Here is a 6843-nt window from a genome sequence, read left to right on the forward strand (position 1 = left end):
TTTGGCTATTAATAGAAGTGCAATGAGATCAGAACTTCATCAACACCTTACCCAAGCTTTGCCAGAAGAATCCAAACCCTTCATTCCATAGAATTCTTGAAGATTTCAATTAAAATCAAATTTGAATTTCACCTTCTGTTTTGAAATTCAAACTCCAAGAATTCATTGCCCTTTTCATTTTAATTGATCACTGCAAGCAAGAGAAAGAGGAATCAAGCAAATCCAGATCAAGATCAAGTGAATTTAAAGCAACTCGAAGGTGAAATTTCAGAAACTTCATCTCTTTGATTCTCTCTCAATTCTCCACTATTCTTTGTGATTTTTGGTTTGCTGAAGTCCTACCAATGTAGGCAACAAGATTGAGTTGCTTTGAGGTCAAATCGAAGCAACTCAGGTCATGATCCTCAAAATTCAAATCCATGTATCTTTTTATATACTTGGAATTGGAGAAAATCGAGGCCAGATTTGAGCTCCTGAGCATTTTTTCTTTGAATTCATATCTTTGTTTTTTTATATTGGTGATGGTTGATGGTGGACAAGTCCGGTGAGGTCCACCGGAGAAGAAGACAGGAGCCCTAGCTCCGGCGGTGTGTTGTCACGCCTCTCAACCATCAGATCTTGTTTAAATGTTCTAATCCTGGCCGCTCCTTGTGATTACCATCCCTATGACGTGTTGACTGAGGTGTATGGTGTGAAGCGCGCGCTTGACCATCAGATCTGCCACCTCAATTAACGAGGGAGATCCGATGACCCTTATTTTTTTTAATTTCTTTTTAATTTCTGATTTTATGTTTAATCCATTTATTTTGTTTAATTCATAATAATTTCATTTTTAATCCAAAAAATGTGGGACTTTCACCAAAAATCTTTAAATATTTTTCTCTTTCATTTTCTAAATCAAAATTATTTTTTGGATTAATTTTGATATTTTTCATGAATTAAATGTTTCTGTGCATATTTTTAATTGTTTAAAAATGTTGATTCTAAGTGTTGGCAGCAATTTTGTTAAAACAAAGAGTGTTCACAAGATGTTATGTGTGATGTCTTAACATGAGATATCCTATGTACCTGCTGGAGTTCAAGAACATGTTCATACAGGATTGTTCAGAATGCCACATACAATGCCATGGCTTCTGATATTGGTTGTACCTGCTGGAGCTTAAATGAAAGACATGTTCATGCAGGATTGTTTCAGGTGACATACACAAGGTCATGGCATCTGATATGGCTGTACCTGGTGGAAGTTATAAAAGGAATTATTGGATTATGCAGGATTTTTCCAGGATGTCAGACCCGATGTCGTGACATCCTGTACACAAAACATTCAGTATGAATGTCTGGTGTTTTGTGATTGCACAATTAATGGCAATCTTTGTTTGATTGAAGATATGATTAGCTGGCGCATTCAATCATGGATTACAACCAGATTTACTTATTTTCCAAGGAGATCTAAGCAGCTGTTCTAAAAAGATTTGATTGGAAAATAGATTTAGGATTTTCAAGATGTCCAAGCCCAGCTGGATGCTTCTATAAAAAGGGACTTAGAAAACCTGTTTGAATACACAACCAATACTGAGCGAAATATAGAGAGAGAGCTAGGGTTTGTGTCTGTTTAGTCGTGAGACTTGTAAGCCATTCAAGTCACCCATTGATGATTGAATTGGACTGATTTGTGGTTGTAATTTATCACTCTAAAGCTGTTAAGCAAGAGTGTGTGTCTTCTTGATCAAAGCTGTGAAGCAAGATCAAGAGTGTGTCTTCTTGATTGAAACTGTGAAGTAAAATCAAGAGTGTGTAATTGAAAAGTATTTTCTTTTCTCAAGGGATTGTTGTTTAAAATCACTGGTGTGTGATTGTAGGGAAGTGAGTGGGTTCTTATATCTAAGAGTGCTTAGGTAGAAATTGCACGGGTAGAGATTAGGTGAGAAAGACTGTAACTTGTTGACGTGTACGGAGAGTCTTTGAACTAATTCTATTTTAGTGAATTTCCTTCCTGGCTTGGTAGCCCCCAGACGTAGGTGAGTTGAACCGAACTGGGTTAACAATTGCTTGTGTCATTTTCTTTACCATTCTGTATTTTTATCCTATGTGTGTTAACAAATATTAGTTTCGTGACATTACCTTCGACATCTTATATCTGATACCAGAATTTCAATTGGTATCAGAGCAGGCATCCTGCTCTGGTTCTGGGTGAGATCTAGGGACAATACTTTCTGGTACAATGGAGAGAGATGGAGGATCTGTTCATAGGCCACCAATTTTGGATGGTTCTAACCATGACTATTGGAAACCTCGAATGGTAGCGTTTCTGAAATCCCTTGATAACAAGGCTTGGAAAGTTGTGTTAACAGGTTGGGTGCATCCTGTCATTACTAAAGAAGGAGAAGCCACTACTGAGAAGAAGCCTGAAGAACAATGGTCCAAGGAAGAGGATGATCTTTCTCTTGGAAACTCTAAAGCATTGAATGAAATATTCAATGGGGTAGACAAGAATATTTTCAGGCTGGTAAACAACTGTGAAGTGGCCAAAGATGCTTGGGACATTCTCAAGACCACTCATGAAGGCACCTCTAGGGTAAAGATGTCTAGACTTCAGTTGCTCACCTCTAAGTTTGAAAACTTAAGGATGAAAGAAGATGAAAACATTAATGAATTTCACATGAGTATCCTTGAAATTGCTAATACTTCAGGAGCCCTGGGAGAGAAGATTACAGATGGAAAATTGGTAAGGAAAATACTCAGGTCACTCCCTAAGAGATTTGCAATGAAGGTGACTGCCATAGAAGAGTCTCAAGACATTTCCAACATGAGGGTAGATGAGCTAATTGGTTCCCTCCAAACCTTTGAGATGGGATTGAATGATGGAACTGAAAAGAAAACCAAAAGCATTGCCTTCATATCAAACACAGAAGAGGAAAACAGTCAAGATGTGGATAAAGAGTGGGCCAATGAAGTTGCAATGTTGGGGATACAGTTCAACAGATTGTTAAAGAAAATGGATGTAAGATCCAAGGCAAATGTCAATAACATCTCACCTGACATCAGCAATGGAAGAAGAGTAAAGTCAGAGGCGAAGCCCAAAGAAGGAAAAGAAGTAAAGTGCTATGAATGTGATGGGTATGGACACATTAGAACTAAATGTGGAACCTACCTTAAGAAGCAGAAGATTAGTCTTGCTGCCACCTGGTCAGATGAGAGTGATACAGAAGAGGCTGCAAATCTTGTGACTACTTTGACAGGAAGATGGGGATCTGATGAAGACTCAAGTGATGGTGAAGTAACCTTTCAAAAATTGGTCTCTACCTACAGAGAGTTGTGTCATAAAAGTGTAGAGTTGAGCAAGCAGGTTTTAAACTAGAAGAAAGAAATAACTCAACTTGAGAATGAGAAGGTAGAATAATTGGAAACCATCTCCAAGTTGCAAACAGAAGCAGTGGTTCTAAATGCCAAGCTAGTTGAAAATCCACAAGCTGAAAGTCAAAAGATAGCACAGCTGGAAAGAGAGAAGGCAGACCATGTGCACACCATCTCTAAGTTTAAAACTAAAGTCATGTTTCTAAATTCTAAACTAGAAGAGATGACCAAGTATGTAAGGATGTTAAGCAATGGATTTGACTCCTTAGACAAGATTCTCCAAACTGGACAAGTAACAGGAGACAAATTTGGCATTGGGTATAATGACTCAAAGCCTGAGAGCAGTTACACTGGTGCCAAATCTCAAGCCAAACCTAAGTGCATCCATAATAAAAGTAAACCTGTGATGTCACATCAAATGTTCCAACATCAGAGGAGAAAACAGCAGAAAGGGAAACACCAGAGATGGAGATGCCATCACTGTGTGAAGTTTCGTCATCTGAAGCCGTTCGGCTATAAACTGTATGGTTATCCTAGGCATACTCATCATCAGAATCACTATCAATCAAGACCCAAACAGCACAGGCCTATAATTAAGAAACAATGGATTCCTAAGACTACTATTACTAGTCTGATAGCTCACATTCCCCTCGGAATATCAGCCAAAGAAAAATGGTACTTTGATAGTGGATGTTCCAGACACATGACTGGAAACCAAGACCTGCTAACTGATCTGCATCATCATACCATAAGCCATGTAACCTTTGGAGATGGAGAAAAAGGTAAAATCAAGGGAACAGGTAAGCTTGATTGTCTTGGAGTTCCTAAACATGGCAAGGTTCTACTAGTTAAGGGCTTGACTGCAAATCTAATAAGCATCAATCAACTATGTGACCAAGGTCTGAATGTTAACTTCACCAAAACTGAGTGTCTAATCTTTGACAAAAATAGTGAAGTGATTATGAAATGAATCGGGACCAAAGACAACTGCTACATGTGGAGCTCTTAAATGGATTATCCCTTAAAGTATTGGATGAGTATAAATGCTCTCAAGAGTGATGAAAAATAAGTCTGTGGGAAATGTCAGACAAAGATGTCACACCAGAAGCTCAGAGGAGAAAAGGTAATGATGGCTCAAAAAACTGAGAGGTTAGATCAAATACGTGGACATATGACCAGTCATAGGCATAATGGAATTGTTGGGACTAGGCCACAGGGGACTTTATGCTTATCTCGAAGCAAAAAGGCCAAGAACAATGTGGAGAAGATTGGAATGACACCTGCTTCTACACATATGAAAGGTATAGAAGATGGAAGCAGTTGGGCTCAACTGGGTTGGATGAAACTATTGATGATTGCATACAATGTCACACACGATGTCATGACATTGTATTATGATAACCTGAATGCTGAAACTAGGTCCAAAAATCAGACTCAGCACAGATGGACAAAGTACTATTTTTGCTACTATCACTTCATTAGAAAATTCGTGGAAGACAAATTCAGAGGTCTAAAGCATGGACTGGAACTAGCAGACAGGGTTGCAAGGAATTTGGGTGAAATTCAAATTGAATATGAGGGAGGAAAATTAGGGATTTAGACTCTTGTGAAATTATGGCAATTAAAGTGGGAAAATAAAAGAAATAAAAATAGTGTCTGTCCTTTTAAAAGAAATAGCCACATTAATGACAAATCATTCCCTAGCATTGAAAATAGTATTTATTCCCTTAGCAAACGCTACCTAAACACAACAATCTCCATTTCCATTCAACTTCTCAGAGAAGCTCAGCTAGGGCAAAGAAACTTTTCTCAAAAGTCCTACAACATGTCTCAACATCCATCATCATCTGGTTCAAAATCCTCTCACCATGCAAAGACTCCCTCCATGGAGTTTGTAGATGAAGACGTGATGGACGTTACTCCACTTTGCATGATACCAGGCGACACCCCAGGTCCCTCCTCCAAGGCTGGAGATAAGCAAGGTAATACCTCTGGTAACTCCTCTCTTCCAAAAGACATGCATTATGTTGATCGTGCCATATGGAACCTAGTCACTAGGATTTTAAGTGAAGGGCATGAAGTCAAAGGGGTTTTTACTCCTCTATCCATAAGGGACCCCTCTCCTGAGGAGGAACCTCATGCTGATAGAGATGATGACTCATCTAGATCAGAAAAGGAAGTTGTTGCTGAAGGGCTACGCTCTCTAGGTAAAACCCTACCTAGCAAGAAACCAGCGAATATGTCTCAGGAGAAGGTTATTGACCTAGAAGAAGAAAGCTCTGAAGAAGAGGATGATACTTTGGTTAATCTTGTAAAACCTAGCGTAGCTGAGAAACTGAGAACTAGGAAAGGGAAAAGTGTGGCTAAAATGAGAACAGGAAGAGTGAAAAAGACTGCTGGTATAGGACCCTCAAAATCTTGGAGCAAAGTTGAGGTTAGGAAAAGGAAAGAAAGAGATAGCTCTGACTCTAAGGAAGATGTCGAAGACGATGTCCCAGACATCTCCCCTGCAAAAAGGCAGGCTGTTCAGAAGTCTCCTGGCAAGGCTGTTGCTGTGCACCTAGACAATATCTCCTTTCATTTAGAAGATGGTGCAACAAAATGGAAATTCGTCATTCAGAGGAGAGTAGCTATTGAAAGAGAGCTTGGAAAAGAGGCTATAGAGGTAAAGGAAGTAATTGAGTTGATCAAAAATGTTGGACTAATGAAGACTCTGGTAGCTCTACCCAAATGATATGAGGGGTTGGTAAAAGAGTTTATTGTTAATATCCCTGAGGATATTTATGAAAAGAGCATAACACCAAAGAATGACTTAATCAATTGAAAAGCAAAACACCACTAACATATAATTAACCTTGACTAACATTTGAATAATTCTTATTAATATTGCTTTACTTTAAAGTCATTTACTTTATGCAATTTAATTTCAAGTCATTTACCATTCATTGTCATTTACATATCATTGAACTTATTTATGTTTATGCCATTTTTACTTTGCTCATTTGAGCCATATATTGTGATTGTATATATTTGTTTGTGTATTTTGTTTGTGTTTGTGTATTTTGTTTGTGTTTGTGGTCTTGCGACCTTAAAATACCTAATGAACAACAAAAACCTTAAAAAATGTTTGTGTGGACTATTGGGTTTGATCTGAACTTTTGGACTTAGGATTAAGCAACATTCCCTATGCAAAAGGACTTGGCCAATGCCAACATTTTGAGACCAAGTTATTGTGATTTGAGCTTTCATCTGATGCAAATATTGGGATCTAGTTGAACTTATCTGGTACATGGTCTTGATACAACTGTTATTTTGATCTTGTGTCTAATATTTTACCCTGAGTTAATCAAGGAGCATTTCACCTGATACATGAGAAGACAAAGAAAACTGCTAGCTATGGAGTTGCTTGCTTGGATGTGGCCATCTTTATTTGATGCCTTGATCTTCATGATGTCTGATATTGCTAATTGCTTGTTGGTTATTGTTTGA

This window comes from Lathyrus oleraceus, chromosome 2, assembly GCF_024323335.1.
Source record: "Lathyrus oleraceus cultivar Zhongwan6 chromosome 2, CAAS_Psat_ZW6_1.0, whole genome shotgun sequence".
In the NCBI taxonomy this organism is placed as follows: Eukaryota; Viridiplantae; Streptophyta; class Magnoliopsida; order Fabales; family Fabaceae; genus Lathyrus; species Lathyrus oleraceus.